Source organism: Mytilus californianus, unplaced genomic scaffold (assembly GCF_021869535.1).
Source record: "Mytilus californianus isolate M0D057914Y unplaced genomic scaffold, xbMytCali1.0.p SCAF_14, whole genome shotgun sequence".
Classification (NCBI taxonomy): Eukaryota; Metazoa; Mollusca; class Bivalvia; order Mytilida; family Mytilidae; genus Mytilus; species Mytilus californianus.
The window spans coordinates 30,627,844-30,653,738 of NW_026262626.1; the positions used below are offsets into that span (position 1 = coordinate 30,627,844).

A 25,895-nucleotide genomic window follows, 5' to 3' on the forward strand; every position below is an offset into this window, starting at 1 on the left:
CAGAAAAAATGATCAGCAATATCAAATCCAATAAGAAAACTATGAAAGCTCTTAACCTGAGCAAATTCATTAGCTGCAGTAACATTTTTGTTTTTTTCCCTTATTATATTGCTTTTAACAGTATAAGGTATTTGTATATTATAATGCAGGAAGTGTTTTTTTTTAAATGAAAAAGAACCCCCATTTCAGTCAAAATAGTTATTTGATTTTTTGTTGATGAAAAAGAACATGTTCAATGTCTCCTTCTGGAAAATATGAAATTATAAATTCCAAAGATATACACTACACCAACCTTTAAAAATCCTCTTTCCATCCATATCCATATCAAATCAATAACAAATGTTAAGAAAAAAAAATGCAAAAATCAGTTCACCTTATGTAAAAGAAATATGCCTCAATATGAAACAATTCTCAATCTTTGGACAATAGAATAAAGACTTAAAAGTAAGTTTATGGAAATGAAAATTACCATATGCCACTCTGTAACTATTAATCTTAAGTGTTATATAATTGTTTTCAAAATCAATAAGCAATCCTTAGAGGAGAACAATAGTATACCTTTGTTTGAATTTGCAAATGCACCCAAAACAACATTTATTGGTTATTTTGGGTGACAAGTTTCAATTCTCTTCATCTATAAGCCCTACAAGCTAAGGATAATTGATTTATAAGAAGAATCTAATTTTTAAATTTTTTTCTGTTTAGAAAAATTTACACTTTACACTTGAAACTGTATACATTATTTGATTAAAGTATGAAGTTACAATTTAAAAAAAGTTGTTATACATATTAGGGGACCCATTGTTAGCTAATTTTATCTACTGAAAAAGTGCTTATCTTTCTAAAAAAAATTCGCAGTAAATGCAACTGTCTACTTATAATAGTGCACTATCAAATTTTTTATGACGTTGGCATTGATGTCGTTGTCGTCATCGTCGTCGTCCGAAGATACATTGGTTTTCGCACAAGAAATTTAGTTTAAGTAAATGGATCTCTATGAAATTTTACCATAAGCTTCAATACCACAAAAGGAAGGTTGGGATCGATTTTGGGGGTTAGGGTACCAACAGTTAAGGAAAAAGGGGCCAAAAAGGGGCCAAAAATAAGCATTTTTGTAACTTCCAGACATAACTTGTGTGTTAGTGTATGGATCTCTCTGACATTGTACCACAAGGTTCCATATCACTAAAGGAATGCTGGGATTGATTTTGGGGGTAATTGCCTCCAAATTTTAGGAATTAGGGGCCAAAAAAGGGGCAAAAAACAAGCATTTTTCTAGTTTCATGACAATAACTTGTGTGTAAGTGTATGGATCTTTCTGAAATTGTACTACAAGGTTCCATATCACAAAGGGAAAGCTGGGTTTGAGTTTGGGGGTAATTGCCCTAAACGTTTAGGAATTTGGGGCCAAAAAGGGGCCAAAAAACACATTTTTTTCTAGTTTCCAGACAATAACTTGTGTTCAAGTGTATGGATCTCTCTGAAATTGTACTGCAAGGTACCATACCACAAAGGGAAGGCTGGGATTGAGTTTTGGGGTGATGAATCATAATGGGGGTTCAAAAAATTTTGGGGGGGGATTTATTTTTTTTTCCTTTTTTTTCTTTTTTTCCTTTTTTGTTTCTTTTAAAATTTTCCATTTTAAGTTGGTTATTTCTGATTTATATTTAAAATCAAATAATAATGATATGGTAGGAGATACACACCAAACAGGATGTGTAAATTATTATATAATAAGTATTGTGCAATAGCAAGAAATTTTCAATTGCACAGTATTGCACAATAGCAAGAAATCTTCAATTGCACAGTATTGCGCAATAGCAAGAAATCTTCAATTGCACATGTACAGTATTGCGCAATAGCAAGAAATATCCAATAGCACAATATTGCGCAATAGCAAGAAATTGTCAATTGTACAGTATTGCGCAATAGCAAGAAATATTTAATAGCACAGGATTGTGCAAAAGAAGATACTTCCTATAAATTGCTTATTTCTTGACCAATTTCAATGGGGTTTTATTCTTGATTTCATGGGGTTCTTTAATATGCTGAATCTAACCGTGTATTTAGTTTTTGGATTTTGGGCCCCGTTTTTAAATTGGTCCACATTGAGGTCCAAAGGGTCCAAAATTAAACTTTGTTTGATTTCATCAAAAATTGAATTATTGGGGTTCTTTGATATGCCGAATCTAACTGTGTATTTAGATTCTTAAATTTTGGTTCCGTTTTCAAATTGGTCTACATTAAGGTCCAAAGGGTCCAAAATTAAACTGAGTTTGATTTTAACAAAAATTGAATTCTTAGGGTTCTTTGATATGCTGAATCTAAACATGTATTTAGATTTTTGATTATGGGCCCAGTTTTCAAGTTGGTCCAAATCGGGGTCCAAAATTAAACTTTGTTTGATTTCAACAAAAATTGAATATATGGGGTTCTTTGATATGCTGAATCTAACCATGTATTTAGATTTTTGATTTTTGGGCCCCGTTATCAACTTTGTCCACATTGAGGTCAAAAGGGTCCAAAATTAAACTTTGTTTGATTTCATCAAAAATTGAATTATTGGGTTCTTTGATATGCCGAATCTAACTGTGTATTTAGATTCTTAAATTTTGGTTCTGTTTTCAAATTGGTCTACATTAAGGTCCAAAGGGTCCAAAATTAAACTTAGTTTGATTTTAACAAAAATTGAATTCTTAGGGTTCTTTGATATGCTGAATCTAAACATGTATTTAGATTTTTGATTATGGGCCTAGTTTTCAAGTTGGTCCAAATCGGGGTCCAAAATTAAACTTTGTTTGATTTCAACAAAAATTGAATATATGGGGTTCTTTGATATGCTGAATCTAACCATGTATTTAGATTTTTGATTTTTGGGCCCCGTTATCAACTTTGTCCACATTGAGGTCAAAAGGGTCCAAAATTAAACTTTGTTTGATTTCATCAAAAATTGAATTATTGGGGTTCTTTGATATGCCGAATCTAACTGTGTATTTAGATTCTTAATTTTTGGTTCCGTTTTCAAATTGGTCTACATTAAGGTCCAAAGGGTCCAAAATTAAACTTAGTTTGATTTTAACAAAAATTGAATTCTTAGGGTTCTTTGATATGCTGAATCTAAACATGTATTTAGATTTTTGATTATGGGCCCAGTTTTCAAGTTGGTCCAAATCGGGGTCCAAAATTAAACTTTGTTTGATTTCAACAAAAATTGAATATATGGGGTTCTTTGATATGCTGAATCTAACCATGTATTTAGATTTTTGATTTTTGGGCCCCGTTATCAACTTTGTCCACATTGAGGTCAAAAGGGTCCAAAATTAAACTTTGTTTGATTTCATCAAAAATTGAATTATTGGGTTCTTTGATATGCCGAATCTAACTGTGTATTTAGATTCTTAAATTTTGGTTCTGTTTTCAAATTGGTCTACATTAAGGTCCAAAGGGTCCAAAATTAAACTTAGTTTGATTTTAACAAAAATTGAATTCTTAGGGTTCTTTGATATGCTGAATCTAAACATGTATTTAGATTTTTGATTATGGGCCTAGTTTTCAAGTTGGTCCAAATCGGGGTCCAAAATTAAACTTTGTTTGATTTCAACAAAAATTGAATATATGGGGTTCTTTGATATGCTGAATCTAACCATGTATTTAGATTTTTGATTTTTGGGCCCCGTTATCAACTTTGTCCACATTGAGGTCAAAAGGGTCCAAAATTAAACTTTGTTTGATTTCATCAAAAATTGAATTATTGGGGTTCTTTGATATGCCGAATCTAACTGTGTATTTAGATTCTTAATTTTTGGTTCCGTTTTCAAATTGGTCTACATTAAGGTCCAAAGGGTCCAAAATTAAACTTAGTTTGATTTTAACAAAAATTGAATTCTTAGGGTTCTTTGATATGCTGAATCTAAACATGTATTTAGATTTTTGATTATGGGCCCAGTTTTCAAGTTGGTCCAAATCGGGGTCCAAAATTAAACTTTGTTTGATTTCAACAAAAATTGAATATATGGGGTTCTTTGAAATGCTGAATCTAACCATGTATTTAGATTTTTGATTTTTGGGCCCCGTTATCAACTTTTTCCACATTGAGGTCAAAAGGGTCCAAAATTAAACTTTGTTTGATTTCATCAAAAATTGAATTCTTGGGGTTCTTTGATATGCTGAATCTAACCATGTATTTAGATTTTGGATATTGGACCATAATAGGTGAATGTCCAATTTAAAATTTTTAAGTTCTTAGACCACATTCAATCTGTGTTAGAAACCTATGCTGTGTCAAATATTTAATCACAATCCAAATCCAAAGCTGTATCAAGCTTGAATGTTGTGTCCATACTTCCCAAAACTGTTCAGGGTTCGACCTCTGCGGTCGTATCAAGCTGCACCCTGCGGAGCATTTTATTTGTTATTATTTTGAATATTATTATAGATATATATAAACTGTAAGCAGCAATAATGTTCAGCAAAGTAAGATCTACAAAAAAGTTAATATGACCATAATTGTCAATTGACCCCTTAAGGAGTTATTGCTGTTTAAAGACAATTTTACACAATTTGTTCATCAAGTTTGCTAATATTTAAAAATCTTCTCTGAAATACAGGTGAGCGATTCAGGCTCTTGAGAGCCTCTTGTTCTAGTTTCCAGACAATAACTTGTGTTCAAGTGTATGGATCTCTCTGAAATTGTACCATACCACAAAGGGAAGGCTGGGATGGATTTTGGGGGTAATTGCCTCAAAATTTTAGGAATTGGGGGCCAAAAAGGGGCAAATAACAAGCATTTTTGGCTCACCTGGCCTGAAGGGCCAAGTGGGCTTTTCTCATCACTTGCCGTCCGTCATCCGTCGTTTTTTGTCGTTGTAGTCCGTCGACGTTAGTTTTTACAAAAATCTTCTCCTCTGAAATCACTCGGCCAAATTTAACCAAACTTGGCCACAATCATCATTAGGGTATCTAGTTTAAAAAATGTGTCCGATGACCCCGCTAACCAACCAAGATGGCCGCCATGGCTAAGAACATAGGGGTAAAATGTAGATTTTGGCTTATATCTCTGAAACCAAAGCATTTAGAGTAAATCTGACATAGGGTAAAACTGATTATCAGGTCAAGATCTATCTGCCCTGAAATTTTCAGACAAATCTGACAACCCATTGTTGGGTTGCTGCCCCTGAATTGGTAATTTTAAGGAAATTTTGCAGTTTTTATACGACCGCAAAAAATTTTCGTCGTCGTCATCCGAAGACACATTGGTTTTCGCACTCTAACTTTAGTTTAAGTGAATGGATCTCTTTGAAATTTTACCATAAGGTTCAATACCACAAAAGGAAGGTGGGGATTGATTTTGGGGGTTATGGTACCAACAGTTAAGGAGTTAGGGGCCAAAAATAAGCATTTTCTAGTTTCCAGACAATAACTGTGGAATGGTGTATGGATCTCTCTGCAATTATACTACAAGTTTCCATACCACAAAGGGATGGTTAGGATTTGCTTTGGGGGTTTATGGCTCAAACCGTTTAAGAATTAGGGGCAAAAAAGGGGGAAAAACAAGGTTGTCCTGGTTAATGGACAAATACTTTAGTACAAAACATAATTTAATGCAGTGTAAGGGAGATAAATCAAATACATCATTGAAATTATCTCCCTTGCACTGCTTTTAAATTATGTATAAAGTAATGGTTAATGAACAATTAAGATAATTTAAAACAGTGTAAGGGAGGTAATCCAAATACAATGTTTTGGTTACTTCCCTTACACTGCTTTTAAATTATGTTTAAAGAAATGCATATTTATAAAGGAAGACCAGTAAAAATATCTGCAAATGTTGCATCTTTTTTTTTTACAAAAATATCCATATGAAAGATTTGACACTATATTTTAAATTCTATTATAAAATAGATTAAGTTAGCACTATGGTAAATTTAAATGGGTAATTATGGTTGCAAACTCCATTGGAAATTTGAATTGAGATTATGACCATATCTTGAGTGAAAGAATTTTTTGGGGGAAAAAAGGGGGGGGGGAGGGTAAAAAGAAATTGTGGGGGGTCAATTTTTTCTCATTTCAGATTTCAGAAATTAAAAAGAATTATTCTTCAAATATTATTTTTTTTTCAAATTTCAAATATTGAAAAATTTCAAGAAGTAATCTTTAATTGCACAGTATGGCGCATAAGTTTTGTAAAATCTTTGACCACATTTATTTATTTGTTATGCCGAATCTAACCGTGTATTTAGATTTTTAATTTTTGGTCCAGTTTTCAAATTGGTCTACATTAAGGTCCAAAGGGTCCAAAATTAAACTTTGTTTGATTTTAACAAAAATTGAATATATGGGGTTCTTTGATATGCTGAATCTAAACATATATTTAGATTTTTGATTTTTGGCCCAGTTTTCAAGTTGGTCCAAATTGGGGTCCAAAATTAAACTTTGTTTGATTTCAACCAAAATTGAATATATGGGGTTCTTTGATATGCTGAATCTAACCATGTATTTAGATTTTTTATTTGTGGACCCCGCTATCAAATTGGTTCATATTGAGGTCAAAAGGGTCCAAAATTAAACTTCGTTTGATTTCATCAAAAATTGAATTATTGGGGTTCTTTGATATGCCAAATCTAACCGTGTATTTAGATTTTTAATTTTGGGTCCTGTTTTTTAAATTGGACTACATTAAGGTCCAAAGGGTCCAAAATTAAACTTAGTTTGATTTTAACAAAAATTGAATTCTTGGGGTTCTTTGATATGCTGAATCTAAACATGTGTTTAGATTTTTGATTATGGGCCCAGTTTTCAAGTTGGTCCAAGTTGGGGTCCAAAATTAAACTTTTTTTGATTTCAACAAAAATTGAATATATGAGGTTCTTTGATATGCTGAATCTAACCATGTATTTTGATTTTGGACATTGGACCATAATAGGTAAATTAAAAAAATTCAAGTTCACATTCTTTCTGTGTCAGAAACCTATGCGGTGTCAAATATTTAATCACAATCCAAATTCAGAGTTGTATCAAGCTTGAATGTTGTGTCCATACTTGCCCCAACTGTTCAGGGTTCGACCTCTGCGGTCGTATCAAGCTGCGCCCAGTGAAGCATTTTATTGGTTATTATCTTGAATATTATTATAGATAGAGATAAACTGTAAACAGCAATAATGTTCAGCAAAAGTAAGATCTACAAATAAGTTGTCATGACCAAAATTGTCAGTCGACCCCTTTAGGAGTAATTGGCCTTTATAGTCAATTTTAAAAAATTTTCGTAAATTTTTGTAATTTTTTACAAAAATCTTCTTCTCTGAAACTTCTGAGACAAATTTAACCATACTTGGCCATAATCATTATTAGGGTATCTAGTTTAAAAAATTTGTCCAATGACCCCGCCTTCCAACCATCATGGCCAACATGGTTAAAATAGAACATAGGGGTAAAATGCATTTTTTGGTTTATATCTCTGAAACTAAAGCATTTAGAGCAAATCTGACAGGCGGCATAAATGTTCATCAGATTTAGATGTATCTGCCCTGAAATTTTCAGACGAATCCGACAACCCGTTGTTGGGTTGCTGCCCCTGAGTAAGTAATTTTACAGAAATTTTGCGGTTTTTATACGAACGCAAAAAAAATTTTGTGGTCGTATATTGGTATGACGTTGGCGTCATCGTTGTCGTCATCGTTGTTGTCATTGTCGGCGTCATCGTCGTCTGAACACACATTGGTTTTCGCACTCTAACTTTAGTTTTAGTGAATGGATCTCTATGAAATTTAACCATAAGGTTTAATACCACAAAAGGAAGGTTGGGGTTGATTTTGGGGGTTATGGTACCAACAGTTAAGGAATTTGGGGCCAAAAAGGGGCCAAAAATAAGCTTTTTTAGCTCACCTGACCCGAAGGGCACTTTCAAGTGAGCTTTTCTCATCACTTGGCGTCCGTCGTCGGCGTCTTCGTCGTCGTCGTCGTTGTCGTCCGTCGTCATTAGCTTTTTACAAAAATCTTCTGCTCTGAAACCACTGGGCCAAATTTAACCAAACTTGGCCACAATCATCATTAGGGTATCTAGTTTAAAAAATGTGTCTGATGACCCCGCCAACCAACCAAGATGGCCGCCATGGCTAAAAATAGAACATAGGGGTAAAATGTAGATTTTGGCTTATATCTCTGAAACCAAAGCATTTAGAGGAAATCTGACATAGGGTAAAACTTATTATCAGGTCAAGATCTATCTGCCCTGAAATTTTCAGACAAATCTGACAACCTGTTGTTGGGTTGCTGCCCCTGAATTGGTAATTTTAAGGAAATTTTGCAGTTTTTATACGACCGCAAAAAAATTTTGTGGTCGTATATTGGTATGACGTTGGCGTCGTCGTCGTCGTCCGAATACATATTGGTTTTCGCACTCTAACTTTAGTTTAAGTGAATGGATCTTTTTGAAATTTGACCATAAGGTTAAATACCACAAAAGGAAGGTTGGGATTGATTTTGGGGGTTATGGTACCAACAGTTAAGGAATTAGGGGCCAAAAAGGGGCCATAAATGAGCATTTTCTAGTTTCCAGACAATAACTGTGGAACGGTCTATGGATCTCTCTGAAATTATACTACAAGTTTCCATACCAAAAAGGGATGGTGAGGATTTGCTTTGGGGGGTTATGGCTCAAACCGTTTAGGAATTAGGGGCAAAAAAGGGGGAAAAACAAGGTTGTCCTGGTTAATGGACAAATACTTTAGTACAAAACATAATTTAAAGCAGTGTAAGGGAGATAAATCAAATACATCATTGAAATTATCTCCCTTACACTGCTTTTAAATTATGTATAAAGTAATGGTTAATGAACAATAAAGATAATCTAAAACAGTGTAAGGGAGGTAATCCAAATACAACGTTTTGGTTACTTCCCTTACACTGCTTTTAAATTATGTTTAAAGAAATGCATATTTATAAAGGAAGACCAGTAAAAATATCTGCAAATGTTTTCATCTTTTTTTTTTACAAAAAAATCCATATGAAAGATTTGACACTATATTTTTATTAATTCTATTATAAAATAGATTAAGTTAGCACTATGGTAAATTTAAATGGGTAATTATGGTTGCCAACTCCATTGGAAATTTGAATTGAGATTATGACCATATCTTGAGGGAAAGAATTTTTTTGGGGGAAAAAGGGGGGGGGATAAAAAGAAATTGTGGGGGGCCAATTTTTTCTCATTTCAGATTTCAGAAATTAAAAAGAATTATTCTTCAAATATTATTTTTTTTTCAAATTTCAAATATTGAAAAATTTCAAGAAGTAATCTTTAATTGCACAGTATGGCGCATTAGATTTGTAAAATCTTTGATCACATTTATTTATTTGTTATGCCGAATCTAACAGTGTATTTAGATTTTTAATTTTGGGTCCAGTTTTCAAATTGGTCTACATTAATGTCCAAAGGGTCCAAAATTAAACTTTGTTTGATTTTAGCAAAAATTGAATATATGAGGTTCTTTGATATGCTGAATCTAAACATGTATTTAGATTTTTGATTTTTGGCCCAGTTTTCAAGTTGGTCCAAATTGGGGTCCAAAATTAAACTTTGTTTGATTTCAACAAAAATTGAATATATGGGGTTCTTTGATATGCTGAATCTAACCATGTATTTAGATTTTTTATTTGTGGACCCCGTTATCTAATTGGTTATTATTGAGGTCAAAAGGGTCCAAAATTAAACTTTGTTTGATTTCATCTAAAATTGAATTATTGGGGTTCTTTGATATTCCAAATCTAACCGTGTATTTAGGTTTTTAATTTTAGGTCCTGTTTTTTAAATTGGTCTACATTGAGGTCCAAAGGGTCCAAAATTAAACTTAGTTTGATTTTGACAAAAATTGAATTCTTGGGGTTCTTTGATTTGCTGAATCTAAACATGTGTTTAGATTTTTGATTATGGGCCCAGTTTTCAAGTTGGTCCAAGATAGGGTCCAGTATTTAAACTTTGTTTGATTTCAACAAAAATTGAATATATGGGGTTCTTTGATATGCTGAATCTAAACATGTATTTAGATTTTTGATTATGGGCCCAGTTTTCAAGTTGGTCCAAATTGGGGTCCAAAATTAAACGTTGTTTGATTTCAACAAAAATTGAATATATGAGGTTCTTTGATATGCCGAATCTAACCATGTATTTAGATTTTTTATTTGTAGGCCCCGCTGTCAAATTGGTTCATATTGAGGTCAAAAGGGTCCAAAATTAAACTTTGTTTGATTTCATCGAAAATTGAATTATTGGGGTTCTTTGATATGCCAAATCTAACCGTATTTTTAATTTGGGTCCCGTTTTTTAAATTGGTCTTCATTGAGGTCCAAAGGGTCCAAAATTAAACTTAGTTTGATTTTAACAAAAATTGAATTCTTGGGGTTCTTTGATATGCTGAATCTAAACATGTGTTTAGATTTTTGATTATGGGCCCAGTTTTCAAGTTGGTCCAAGTTGGGGTCCAAAATTAAACTTTTTTTGATTTCAACCAAAATTGAATATATGGGGTTCTTTGATATGCTGAATCTAACCATGAATTTAGATTTTTTATTTGTGGGCCCCGCTATCAAATTGCTTCATATTGAGGTCAAAAGGGTCCAAAATTAAACTTTGTTTGATTTCATCAAAAATTGAATTATTGGGGTTCTTTGATATTCCAAATCTAACCGTGTATTTAGATTTTTAATTTTAAGTCCCGTTTTTTAAATTGGTCTACATTTAAGGTCCAAAGGGTCCAAAATTAAACTTAGTTTGATTTTAGCAAAAATTGAATTCTTGGGGTTCTTTGATATGCTGAATCTAAACATGTGTTTAGATTTTTGATTATGGGCCCAGTTTTCAAGTTTGTCCAAGTTGGGGTCCAAAATTAAACTTTGTTTGATTTTAACAAAAATTGAATATATGGGGTTCTTTGATATGCTGAATCTAACCATGTATTTTGATTTTGGACATTGGACCATAATAGGTAAATTAAAAAAATTCAAGTTCTTAGACCACATTCTTTCTGTGTCAGAAACCTATGCTGTGTCAAATATTTAATAACAATCCAAATTCAGAGCTGTATCAAGCTTGAATGTTGTGTCCATACTTGCCCCAACTGTTCAGGGTTCGACCTCTGCGGTCGTATCAAGCTGCGCCCCAGCGTAGCATTTTATTGGTTATTATCTTGAATATTATTATAGATAGAGATAAACTGTAAACAGCAATAATGTTCAGCAAAGTAAGATCTACAAATAAGTTGTCATGACCAAAATTGTCAGTCGACCCCTTTAGGAGTTATTGCCCTTAATAATCAATTTTTAACAATTTTTCGTAAATTTTTGTAATCTTTTACAAAAATCTTCTTCTCTGAAACTACTGATACAAATTTAACCATACTTGGCCATAATCATTATTAGGGTATCTAGTTTAAAAAATTTGTCCGATGACCCCGCCAACCAACCAAGATGGCCGCCATGGCTAAAAATAGAACATAGGGGTAAAATGCAGTTTTTGGTTTATATCTCTGAAACTAAAGCATTTAGAGCAAATCTGACATGTGGCAAAATGTTCATCAGATTTAGATTTATCTGCCCTGAAATTTTCAGACAAATCCGACGACCCGTTGTTGGGTTGCTGCCCCTGTGTTAGTAATTTTACAAAAATTTTGCAGTTTTTATACGACCGCAAAAAAATTTTTGTGGTCGTATATTGGTATGACGTTGGCGTCGTCGTCGTCGTCCTGCGTCGTCGTCCGAATACACATTGGTTTTCGCACTCTAACTTTAGTTTAAGTGAATGGATCTTTTTGAAATTTTACCATAAGGTTAAATACCACAAAAGGAAGGTTGGGATTGATTTTGGGGGTTATGGTACCAACAGTTAAGGAATTAGGGGCCAAAAAGGGGCCAAAAATAAGCATTTTCTAGTTTCCAGACAATAACTGTGGAACAGTGTATGGATCTCTCTGAAATTAAACTACAAGTTTCCATACCACAAAGGGATGGTTAGGATTTGCTTTGGGGGGTTATGGCTCAAACCGTTTAGGAATTAGGGGCAAAAAAGGGGGAAAAACAAGGTTGTCCTGGTTAATGGACAAATACTTTAGTACAAAACATAATTTAAAGCAGTGTACGGGAGATAAATCAAATACATCATTGAAATTATCTCCCTTACACTGCTTTTAAATTATGTATAAAGTAATGGTTAATGAACAATAAAGATAATTTAAAACAGTGTAAGGGAGGTAATCCAAATACAACGTTTTGGTTAGTTCCCTTACACTGCTTTTAAATTATGTTTAAAGAAATGCATATTTATAAAGGAAGACCAGTAAAAATATCTGCAAATGTTGCATCATTTTATTTTACAAAAAAATCTATATGAAAGATTTGACACTATATTTTTAATTCTTTTATAAAATAGATTAAGTTAGCACTATGGTAAAATTAAATGGGTAATTATGGTTGCCAACTCCATTGGAAATTTGAATTGAGATTATGACCATATCTTGAGGGAAAGAATATTTTGGGGGAAAAAAGGGGGGGGGGGGGATAAAAAGAAATTGTGGGGGGTCAATTTTTTCTCATTTCAGATTTCAGAAATTAAAAAGAATTATCCTTCAAATATTATTTTTTTTTCAAATTTCAAATATTGAAAAATTTCAAGAAGTTATCTTTAATTGCACAGTATGGCACATTAGATTTGTAAAATCTTTGATCACATTTATTTATTTGTTATGCCGAATCTAACAGTGTATTTAGATTTTTAATTTTGGGTCCAGTTTTCAAAATAGTCTACATTAAGGTCCAAAGGGTCCAAAATTAAACTTTGTTTGATTTTAGCAAAAATTGAATATATGAGGTTCTTTGATATGCTGAATCTAAACATGTATTTAGATTTTTGATTTTTGTCCCAGTTTTCAAGTTGGTCCAAATTGGGGTCCAAAATTAAACTTTGTTTGATTTCAACAAAAATTGAATATATGGGGTTCTTTGATATGCTGAATCTAACCATGTATTTAGATTTTTTATTTGTGGACCCCGTTATCAAATTGGTTCATATTGAGGTCAAAAGGGTCCAAAATTAAACTTTGTTTGATTTCATCTAAAATTGAATTATTGGGGCTCTTTGATATTCCAAATCTAACCGTGTATTTAGATTTTTAATTTTGGGTCCTGTTTTTTAAATTGGTCTACATTAAGGTCCAAAGGGTCCAAAATTAAACTTAGTTTGATTTTAACAAAAATTGAATTCTTGGGGTTCTTTGATATGCTGAATCTAAACATGTGTTTAGATTTTTGATTATGGGCCCAGTTTTCAAGTTGGTCCAAGATAGGGTCCAGTATTTAAACTTTGTTTGATTTCAACAAAAATTGAATATATGGGGTTCTTTGATATGCTGAATCTAAACATGTATTTAGATTTTTGATTATGGGCCCAATTTTCAAGTTGGTCCAAATTGGGGTCCAAAATTAAACTTTGTTTGATTTCAACAAAAATTGAATATATGAGGTTCTTTGATATGCTGAATCTAACCATGTATTTAGATTTTTTATTTGTAGGCCCCGCTATCAAATTGGTTCATATTGAGGTCAAAAGGGTCCAAAATTAAACTTTGTTTGATTTCATGAAAAATTGAATTATTGGGGTTCTTTGATATGCCAAATCTAACCGTTTTTTTAGATGTTTAATTTGGGTCCCGTTTTTTAAATTTGTCTTCATTGAGGTCCAAAGGGTCCAAAATTAAACTTAGTTTGATTTTAACAAAAATTGAATTCTTGGGGTTCTTTGATATGCTGAATCTAAACATGTGTTTAGATTTTTGATTATGGGCCCAGTTTTCAAGTTGGTCCAAGTTGGATTCCAAAATTAAACTTTTTTTGATTTCAACAAAAATTGAATATATGGGGTTCTTTGATATGCTGAATCTAACCATGAATTTAGATTTTTTATTTGTGGGCCCCGCTATCAAATTGGTTCATATTGAGGCCAAAAGGGTCCAAAATTAAACTTTGTTTGATTTCATCAAAAATTGAATTCTTGGGGTTCTTTGATATTCCAAATCTAACCGTGTATTTAGATTTTTAATTTTAAGTCCTGTTTTTTAAATTGGTCTACATTAAGGTCCAAAGGGTCCAAAATTAAACTTAGTTTGATTTTAGCAAAAATTGATTTCTTGGGGTTCTTTGATATGCTGAATCTAAACATATGTTTAGATTTTTGATTATGGGCCCAGTTTTCAAGTTTGTCCAAGTTGGGGTCCAAAATTAAACTTTGTTTGATTTTAACAGAAATTGAATATATGGGGTTCTTTGATATGCTGAATCTAACCATGTATTTTGATTTTGGACATTGGACCATAATAGGTAAATTAAAAAAATTCAAGTTCTTAGACCACATTCTCTCTGTGTCAGAAACCTATGCTGTGTCAAATATTTAATAACAATCCAAATTCAGAGCTGTATCAAGCTTGAATGTTGTGTCCATACTTGCCCCAACTGTTCAGGGTTCGACCTCTGCGGTCGTATCAAGCTGCGCCCCAGCGAAGCATTTTATTTGTTATTATCTTAGATATCATTATAATATCTAATATCTAATACTATTAATTATGATTTTAACCTTATTTTACATGATTTCCAAAGCATCAGTAAATACAGGTGAGCGACACAGGCTCTTGAGAGCCTCTAGTTGTAACTTCCAGACATAACTTGTATGTTAGTGTATGGATCTCTCTGAAATTGTACCACAAGGTTCCATATAACAAAGGGAATGCTGGGATTGATTTTTTGGGTAATTGCCTCAAAATGTTAGGAATTAGGGGCAAAAAAAGGGGCAAAAAACAAGCATTTTTCTAGTTTCATGACAATAACTTGTGTGTAAGTGTTTGGATATTTCTGAAATCACGCATTTAGAGTAAATCTGACATAGGGTAAAACTGATTATCAGGTCAAGATCTATCTGCCCTGAAATTTTCAGACAAATCTGACAACCTGTTGTTGGGTTGCTGCCCCTAAAATTGGTAATTTTAAGGAAATTTTGCAGTTTTTATACGACTGCAAAAAAATTTTTGTGGTCGTATATTGGTATGACGTTGGCGTCGTCGTCGTCGTCTGGCGTCGTCCGAAGACACATTGGTTTTCGCACTCTAACTTTAGTTTAAGTGAATGGATCTCTATGAAATTTTACCACAAGGTTCAATACCACAAAAGGAAGGTTGGGATTGATTTTGGGGGTTATGGTACCAACAGTAAAGGAATTAGGGGCCAAAAAGGGGCCAAAAATAAGCATTTTTGTAACTTCCAGACATAACTTGTGTGTTAGTGTATGGATCTCTCTGACATTGTACCACAAGGTTCCATATCACAAAAGGAATGCTGGGATTGATTTTGGGGGTAATTGCCTCCAAATTTTAGGAATTAGGGGCCAAAAAAGGGACAAAAAACAAGCATTTTTCTAGTTTCATGACAATAACTTGTGTGTAAGTGTATGGATCTTTCTGAAATTTTACTACAAGGTTCCATATCACAAAGGGAAAGCTGGAATTGAGTTTGGGGGTAATTGTCGAAACGTTTAGGAATTGGGGGCCTAAAAGGGGCCAAAAATAAGCATTTTTCTAGTTTCCAGACAATAACTTGTGTTCAAGTGTATGGATCTCTCTGAAATTGTACTGCAAGGTACCATACCACAAAGGGAAGGCTGGGATTGATGATGGGGGTAATTGCCTCAATATTTTAGGAATTAGGGGCCAAAAAGGGGCAAAAAACACATTTTTCTAGTTTCAGGACAATTACTTGTGTGTAAGTGTATGGATCTTTCTGAAATTGTACTACAAGGTTCCATATCACATAGGGAAAGCTGGGTTTGAGTTTTGGGGTAATTGCCCTAGACGTTTAGGAATTTGGGGCCAAAAAGGGAAAAAAAACACATTTTTCTAGTTTTCAGACAATAACTTGTGTTCAAGTGTATGGATCTCTCTGAAATTGTACTGCAAAGTACCATACCACAAAGAGAAGGCTGGGATTGAGTTTGGGGGTGATGAATCATAAGGGGGTTCAAAAAATTTGGGGGGGGGGGATTTTTTTTTTTTCCTTTTTTTTCTTTTTTTCCTTTTTTTTTTCTTTTAAAATTTTCCATTTTAAGTTGGTTATTTCTGATTTACATTTAAAAGCAAATAATAATGATATGGTAGGAGATACACACCAAACAGGATGTGTAAATTATTGTGCAATAGCAAGAAATTTTCAATTGAACAGTATTGCACAATAGCAAGAAATCTTCAATTGCACAGTATTGCGCAATAGCAAGAAATCTTCAATTGCACAGTATTGCGCAATAGCAAGAAATATCCAATAGCACAATATTGCGCAATAGCAAGAAATTGTCAATTGTACAGTATTGCGCAATAGCAAGAAATATTTAATTGCACAGTATTGTGCAAAAGAAGATACTTCGTATAAATTGCTTATTTCTTGACAAATTTCAATGGGGTTTTATTCTTGAATTCTTGGGGTTCTTTAATATGCTGAATCTAACCGTGTATTAAGTTTTTGGATTTTGGGCCCCGTTTTTAAATTGGTCCACATTGAGGTCCAAAGGGTCCAAAATTAAACTTTGTTTGATTTCATCAAAAATTGAATTATTGGGGTTCTTTGATATGCCGAATCTAACCGTGTATTTAGATTCTTAATTTTTGGTTCCGTTTTCAAATTGGTCTACATTAAGGTCCAAAGGGTCCTAAATTAAACTTAGTTTGATTTTAACAAAAATTGAATTCTTAGGGTTCTTTGATATGCTGAATCTAAATATGTATTTAGTTTTTTGATTATGGGCCCAGTTTTCAAGTTGGTCCAAATTGGGGTCCAAAATTAAACTTTGTTTGATTTCAACAAAAATTGAATATATGGGGTTCTTTGATATGCTGAATCTAACCATGTATTTAGATTTTTGATTTTTGGGCCCCGTTATCAACTTTGTCCACATTGATGTCAAAAGGGTCCAAAATTAAACTTTGTTTGATTTCATCAAAAATTGAATTCTTGGGGTTCTTTGATATGCTGAATCTAACCATTATTTAGATTTTGGATATTGGACCATAATAGGTGAATGTCCAATTTAAAATTTTTAAGTTCTTAGACCACATTCATTCTGTGTCAGAAACCTATGCTGTGTCAAATATTTAATCACAATCCAAATGCAAAGCTGTATCAAGCTTGAATGTTGTGTCCATACTTGCCCCAACTGTTCAGGGTTCGACATCTGCGGTTGTATCAAGCTGCGCCCTGCGGAGCATTTTATTTGTTATTATCTTGAATATTATTATAGATAGAGATAAACTGTAAACAGCAATAATGTTTAGCAAAGTAAGATCTACAAATAAGTTGTCATGACCAAAATTGTCAGTTGACCCCTTTAGGAGTTATTGCCCTTAATAGTCAATTTTTAACAATTTTTCGTAAATTTTTGTAATCTTGTACCAAAATCTTATTCTCTGAAACTACTGAGACAAATTTAACCATACTTGGCCATAATCATTATTAGGGTATCTAGTTTAAAAAATTTGTCCGATGACCCCTCTTTCTAACCATCATGGCCGACTTGGTTAAAAATAGACCATAGGGGTAAAATGCAGTTTTTGGTTTATATCTCTGAAACTAAAGCATTTAGAGCAAATCTGACAGGTGGCAAAAATGTTCATCAGATTTAGATTTATCTGCCCTGAAATTTTCAGACGAATCCGACAACCTGTTGTTGGGTTGCTGCCCCTGAGTTAGTAATTTTACAAAAATTTTGCAGTTTTTTGTTATTATCTTAGATATCATTATAATATCTAATATCTAATACTATTAATTATGATTTTAACTGTATTTTACATGATTTCCAAAGCATCAGTAAATACAGGTGAGCGACACAGTCTCTTGAGAGCCTCTAGTTTTTTTCTTTTAAAATTTTCCATTTTAAGTTGGTTATTTCTTATTTATATTTAAGGTAAGGTTTGCATATACAGGGAGATAACTCGAATTCAAATAATTGAAAAAAGGAGGGACCCGCCATTTTGAATTGCTTTGATTAACCAATGTTGGATAACTACAATATCGAAAATAAAACAACACCTACCTCAAAATCGCCGTTTTGATGTAATTTTATCAAAATTTGAATTGTACAAGTAAGGTTATGACCTTCAGTTTGTTAGTTTTCATTTATATGACGTCATGTTAAACCATTACGTCTTTGTGCAAAAACCATTCATAAAATTTTGCGGAATTTTATTTTATTTCATAAATGTACATTTTTATGCCCCCACCGTAGCAAACGGGGCATTGAGTTTTATCCTTGTCTGTTTGTACGTCCAACCGAATGTACTTATCATAGTGTACGTCCGTTTTTACAAAATTGGTTTCCGTTCTCTAACTTTAGTTTGCCTCAACCAACTGATATATAAAACTTATGCACAATGCTTTTTACCACAAAAACACAGAATAAATTTGAATTTTGATGTCGTCACTTTTACAGTTCTAGATTTATGAGGGGTCGGACAGGGTATACCTTTCTCCTTTCTCCCGTCCCCTTTCTCTTGTAGCCGTTAAACCTAAAAAAAACTAATGTATGGGAAGCTCATTTCAATAGAAATCGATCTTATATCTTGTGTTTTTATGGCTTATCCCAGTCTTGTCCTTTCACAAGATAGAAGTGTTGTTTATTCTTCAAGAACCTCGATAACTTTTTCACTGACTGTTAAGCTGTCTCTTTCATTGAATTTGTAAGTGTTGATGCACGCCGTTTCCAAATTTTTCATAAAGTATAAATACAAATTATAGAAACGCAGAATTGAGTGAAAAACGGCACATTTTTGTGATACTTTTAGTCAATTTCGTTTAAAATGGTTGGAATTTACATAATGCGCCATGTGTTTTACTTATAGAGGATGCATATATATATTCTCAGATATTTTTATTGCATAATTTTTACGAATGACAGAATGTTGAACTTGGTCTTTTCAAATGTACAGTTTGCAAGGTTTATCCGCAAATACGCACACAACCCACACGTTTACATCATTCGAAATATATGTTATTTTATCAATCACTTTTACAACTGACGGAATGTTTCTTATCGTAATTTCTTTTATGGATGCACTAAAAATGTGTCTTTTAGACACAACTATTGTATTGTGTCGTCCTGAACATGCCTGAAGTATTTGCCACCGGACATTTTACAACCTCTAATCAAACAAACTTCTATGCATATCAGTCTACTTTGAATCAATTTATCTAAAAACAAGGATGGTAACATGTGTCTCTACACATGCACGGACTCACTATAAAATCCGGGAAATTGTTAGTTTTTAGTCTTTCTCCGTATATATAAGAGATCTTAATGAAGTAGTGACGACGCTCAGAGTATTTTTATGAGGTCGTTTTCTGAATTTTTCGTTTCTGTTCTCTACCTTTAGTTTGCTTCAACCAAATGTTATAGAATTTATACGTAATGCTTTATAATGTTTTATGTTTATGCAAGAGGGGCATCATCAGTGTCCCATGGACACATTCCCCATTTATTCTAAGCTCTTACGTATGATTTTAATTTATTGAAAGTATGTGGAAGATTTTCATATTACAGGCCTACATAACTACATTTCTTATTTTAAATATGAACAATACATATACGGCTGGTCATTTGTATTCCCAGGCCATCGTCTGTTTCGTCTTTCATCATGTATAGGAGCATGTAGTTTGTTTGTTTGGTCAAAGACCCCAAATCTGAACAGCATGTGTAACAATTGGACAAATCATGCTAGTAATCTATCTTTCTCCTGCAAGGCTTTCCCCTGCTTCGTCATAAATATTTGATCATATTTGAATAACATTTGTTGATGTCTAGATTTAAACTAATGGAATAAACACGGCTGCTGTAAATGACTTTACTAGTCAAAACTGATGTCTTTTCATCCAATTGCTGCATACAAACAGTTTACCAAACATGGGGAAATAAAGCAATTTTCATTACTTTTAATGGCAATTTGAATGTTTTCCTAAGATTCAAAATATTACAGTTTGAAGAACTGAAAGAATATAAGTGTTTCCTTCAAAATCAGAGTCTTGTACATGTATTGATACACAAGTATGACCAAATTTAAACACCTCCCCTTCCGACTGATAGTTGTGGGTATAAAAGTTAAGGGACTACATCAAAAGTTCAATGTAGGATAAAAAAAAAACTTAATTCACATAGTTTGTTTACTGACCCTCCCCCCCCCCTCCCCATCCCTCCTCTTAACTTAATTTGGAAAAAAAATGATTGACCAATATGGATATATGTAAAATCGATGTCAAATTAACAAAACTTGCAGCAACTTTTATCCCTCCCCCAAACTACTTGAATTAAGTTTTTTTTCCCAAAGTGTTACAAGACAAAATGATTCTTTGTAAAAATATGCTATTAAAGATGACTTTCTTCTTTGGAGATCAACAAAAAAATATTTTTGTGTTTTACAGAAATGACAAGATGAACACATAACGCCCATTTCCGTAAAAACAAGTTTGGGGACATACCAATTTTATTAGCTCATTATAATGCAAATATTTAAATCCTTAAGTTCAGTTTTTTACAAAAATGGTGGACCCGGAAAAGGGATATTTTTGGCTTTTTGTTGCCATGGCAACAGGTTTTTTTAACCCAAAAATTAAAAAATCTTGTTTTTAGGAACTTTTTTATGATTTTTTTAATTAAAATTTATTATTAATGAATGGACCACAATTATTTATACATGTTTTATTCAGTTTTATTTTTTTATAGTCACACGCATACATTATTATTTCAGAAGAATTCAAATACAATTTTCCCTAAAAATCGTCAAAAATCGGAATTTTGAGCTTTTCACCTGAAAAAACAGGACGGGCGATGTTCGATTTTTTTTTCATTAAATGATTGGGTACTCCTCCCTGAACAAAATGATGTATCATATTGGTATAATATCTCTAAGAATAAAATCCAGGTTTCATGCAAACCTTACCTTAAAAGCAAATAATAATGATATGGTAGGAGATACACACCAAACAGGATGTGTAAATTATTATATAATAAGTATTGTGCAATAGCAAGAAATTTTCACTGTACAGTATTGCACAATAGCAAGAAATCTTCAATTGCACAGTATTGCGCAATAGCAAGAAATCTTCAATTGCACAGTATTGTGCAATAGCAAGAAATATCCAATAGCACAATATTGCGCAATAGCAAGAAATTGTCAATTGTACAGTATTGCGCAATAGCAAGAAATATTCAATTGCACAGTATTGTGCAAAATAAGATACTTCGTATAAATTGCTTATTTCTTGACCAATTTCAATGGGGTTTTATTCTTGAATTCTTGGGGTTCTTTAATATGCTGAATCTAACCATGTATTAAGTTTTTGGATTTTGGGCCCTGTTTTTAAATTGGTCCACATTGAGGTCCAAAGGGTCCAAAATTAAACTTTGTTTGATTTCATCAAAAATTGAATTATTGGGGTTCTTTGATATGCCGAATCTAACCGTGTATTTAGATTCTTAATTTTTGGTTCCGTTTTCAAATTGGTCTACTTTAAGGTCCAAAGGGTCCAAAATTAAACTTAGTTTGATTTTAACAAAAATTGAATTCTTAGGGTTCTTTGATATGCTGAATCTAAACATGTATTTAGATTTTTGATTATGGGCCCAGTTTTCAAGTTGGTCCAAATTGGGGTCCAAAATTAAACTTTGTTTGATTTCAACAAAAATTGAATATATGGGGTTCTTTGATATGCTGAATCTAACCATGTATTTAGATTTTTGATTTTTGGGCCCCATTATCAACTTTTTCCACATTGAGGTCAAAAGGGTCCAAAATTAAACTTTGTTTGATTTCATCAAAAATTGAATTCTTGGGGTTCTTTGATATGCTGAATCTAACCATGTATTTAGATTTTGGATATTGGACCATAATAGGTGGATGTCCAATTTAAAATTTTTAAGTTCTTAGACCACATTCATTCTGTGTCAGAAACCTATGCTGTGTCAAATATTTAATCACAATCCAAATTCAGAGCTGTATCAAGCTTGAATGTTGTGTCCATACTTGCCCCAACTGTTCAGGGTTCGACCTCTGCGGTCGTATCAAGCTGCGCCCTGCGGAGCATTTTATTTGTTATTATCTTAGATATCATTATAATATGTAATATCTAATACTATTAATTATGATTTTAACCTTATTTTACATGATTTCCAAAGCATCAGTAAATACAGGTGAGCGACACAGGCTCTTGAGAGCCTCTAGTTATAGTTTCAGGACAATAACTTGTGTGTAAGTGTATGGATCTTTATGAAATTGTACCACGAGGTTCCATATCACAAAGGGAAAGCTGGGTTTGAGTTTGGGGGTAATTGCCCTAAATGTTTAGGAATTTGGGGCAAAAAAGGGGCCAAAAAACAAGCATTTTTCTAGTTTCCAGACAATAACTTGTGTTCTGAGCTCTGAAATTATACTGCAAGGTACCATACCACAAAGGGAAGGCTGGGATTGAGTTTGGGGGTGATGAATCATAAGGGGTTTTAAAAATTAGAGGGGGGGGGATTTTTGTTTAAGAACTTGTAAACAGTCTAGATCCCCACCCCTAAACCATATATATTCTTGTATGGGACAATAAAACAAATCAAATGAAATATAGGGGAAGTCCATGGGGGTAACCCCCCCCCCCCTTTTTTTTATACGACCGCAAAATAATTTTGCAGTCGTATATTGGTATGACGTTGGCGTCGTTGTCGTCGTCGTCCGAAGACACATTGGTTTTCACACTCTAACTTTAGTTTAAGTGAAGGGATCTCTATGAAATTTTACCATGAGGTTCAATACCACAAAAGGAAGGTTGGGATTGAATTTTTGGGGTTATGGTACCAACAGTTAAGGAATTAGGGGCCAAAAATAAGCATTTTTGTAACTTCCAGACACAACTTGTGTGTAAGTGTATGGATCTCTCTGACATTGTACCACAAGGTTCCATGTCACAAAGGGAATGCTGGGATTGATTTTGGGGCTAATTGCCTCAAAATTTTAGGAATTAGGGGCCAAAAAAGTGGCAAAAAACAAGCATTTTTCTAGTTTCATAACAATAACTTGTGTGTAAGTGTATGGATCTTTCTGAAATTGTACTATAAGGTTCCATATCACAAAGGAAAAGCTGGAATTGAGTTTGGGGATAATTGCCCAAAACGTTTAGGAATAAGGGGTCAAAAAGGGGCCAAAAATAAACATTTTTCTAGTTTCCAGACAATAACTTGTGTTCAAGCGTATGGATCTCTCTGAAAATGTACTGCAAGGTACCGTACCACAAATGGAAGGCTGGGATTGATTTTGGGGGTAATTGCCTCAAAATGTAAAGAATTAGGGGCCAAAAAGGGGCAAAAAAACAAGTATTTTTCTAGTTTCAGGACAATAACTTGTGTGTAAGTGTATGGATTTTTTTGAAATTGTACTACAAGGTTCCATATCACAAAGGGAAAGCTGGGTTTGAGTTTGGGGGTAATTGCCCTAAACGTTTAGGAATTTGGGGCCAAAAAGGGGTAAAAAAACAAGCATTTTTCTAGTTTTCAGACAATAACTTGTGTTCAAGTGTATGGGTCTCTCTGAAATTGTTCTGCTAGGTACCATACCACAAAGGGAAGGCTGGGATTGAGTTTGGGGTGATGAATCATGAGGGGGTTCAAAAAATTGGAGGGGGGGGTGGTTTCCCCTTTTTTTCCTTTTTATTTTTAAAAATTTTCCATTTTAAATTGGTTACTTCTGATTAATATAAAAGCAAATAATAATGATATGGTTTGAATAGGTAATTTAAAGATTTTTAAGTTCTTAGACCACATTCATTCTGTGTCAGAAACCTATGCTGTGTCAAATATTTAATCACAATCCAAATTCAGTGCTGTATCAAGCTTGAATGTTGTGTCCATACTTGCCCCAACTGTTCAGGGTTCCACCTCTGCAGTCCTATCAAGCTGCGCCCAGCGGAGCATTTTATTGATATCTTGTAAAAGGTCGAGATCCCCACCCCTAAACCATATATATTCTTGAATGTGACCATATAACAAATCAAATGAAATTGAGGGGAAGTCCCCTGGGGAAACCCCCACCCCCTTTTTTAGCTCACCTGGCCCAAAAGGCCAAGTGAGCTTTTCTCATCACTTGGTGTCCGTCGTCCGTCTCCTCTGAAACTACTTGGCCAAATTTGACCAAACTTGGCCACAATCATCATTGGGGTATCTAGTTTAAAAAATGTGTCCGGTGACCCGGCCAACTAACCTAGATGGCCACCATGGCTAAAAATAGAACATAGGGGTAAAATGTAAATTTTGGCTTATATCTCTGAAACCAAAGCAATTAGAGCAAATCTGACATGGGATAAAATTGTTTATCAGGTCAAGATCTATCTGCCCTGAAATTTTCAGATGAATCGGACAACACATTGTTGGGTTGCTGCCCCTGAATTGGTAATTTTAAGAAAATTTTGCAGCTTTTGGTTATTATCTTGAATATTATTATAGATAGAGATAAACTGTAAACAGCAATAATGTACAGCAAAGTAAGATCTACAAATAAGTCAACATGACCAAAATTGTCAATTGACTCCTTAAGGAGTTATTGCCCTTTATAGTCAATTTTTTGTCGAGCCTGCGACTTTTGTCGCAGAAAGCTCGACATAGGGATAGTGATCCGGCGGCGGTGTTGGCTAACTTCTTAAAAGCTTTATATTTTAGAAGGTGGAAGGTCTGGATGCTTCATACTTTGTATATGGATGCCTGATGTTACGAAGTTTCCGTCAGTCACATGTCCAATGTCCTTGACCTCATTTTCATGGTTCAGTGACTACTTGAAAAAAAAGTTAAGATTTTTTGTAATGTTAGATTCTCTCTTATTATAAGTAATAGGATAACTATATTTGGTATGTGCGTACCTTGCAAGGTCCTCATGCCCGTCAGACAGTTTTCACTTGACCTCGACCTCATTTCATGGATCAGTGAACAAGGTTGAGTTTTGGTGGTCAAGTCCATATCTCAGATACTATAAGCAATAGGTCTAGTATATTCGGTGTATGGAAAGACTGTAAGGTGTACATGTCCAACTGGCAGGTGTCATCTGACCTTGACCTCATTTTCATGGTTCAGTGGTTATAGTTAAGTTTTTGTGTTTTGGTCTGTTTTTCTTATACTGTATGCCATAGGTCTACTATATTTGGTGTATGGAATGATTGTAAGGTGTACATGTCTAGCGGGCAGGTGTCATCTGACCTTGACCTCATTTTCATGGTTCAGTGGTCAAAGTTAATTTTTTGAGTTTTGGTCTTTTTTTCTAATACTATATGCAATAGTTCAACTATATTTGGTATGTGCGTACCTTGCAAGGTCCTCATGCCCGTCAGACAGTTTTCACTTGACCTCGACCTCATTTCATGGATCAATGAACAAGGTTAAGTTTTGGTGGTCAAGTCCATATCTCAGATACTATAAGCAATAGGTCTAGTATATTCGGTGTATGGAAGGACTGTAAGGTGTACATGTCCAACTGGCAGGTGTCATCTGACCTTGACCTCATTTTCATGGTTCAGTGGTTATAGTTAAGTTTTTGTGTTTTGGTCTGTTTTTCTTATACTGTATGCCATAGGTCTACTATATTTGGTGTATGGAATGATTGTAAGGTGTACATGTCTAGCGGGCAGGTGTCATCTGACCTTGACCTCATTTTCATGGTTCAGTGGTCAAAGTTAAGTTTTTTGAGTTTTGGTCTTTTTTTCTAATACTATATGCAATAGTTCAACTATATTTGGTGTATGGAAATATTTTATGATCTATTTGGCAGTCACGCAGGTTTTATTTGACCTTGACCTCATTTTCAAGG

At 33.6% G+C, this 25,895-nt stretch overlaps 1 protein-coding gene and 1 long non-coding RNA gene across 5 annotated transcripts in view; both read left to right on the top strand.

Moving 5' to 3' along the window:
- The window catches only part of LOC127724647 (uncharacterized), a 182,369-nt gene that overhangs the window by 116,120 nt on the left and 40,354 nt on the right, over nt 1–25,895 (top strand). The window lies entirely within an intron of this gene.
- Nucleotides 354–17,927, top strand: LOC127724755 (uncharacterized). 3 transcript variants are annotated; one of them, XR_007992648.1, is made up of 4 exons: nt 689–5,109; nt 8,211–9,424; nt 12,800–13,586; nt 13,984–14,738. It is a non-coding gene; the product is annotated as an uncharacterized LOC127724755 (long non-coding RNA). The 3 variants fall into 3 exon arrangements; XR_007992647.1 differs by having other exon boundaries at nt 736–5,109; nt 12,800–14,738; XR_007992649.1 differs by lacking the exons at nt 8,211–9,424; nt 12,800–13,586; nt 13,984–14,738 and adding an exon at nt 14,942–17,927 and having other exon boundaries at nt 354–5,109.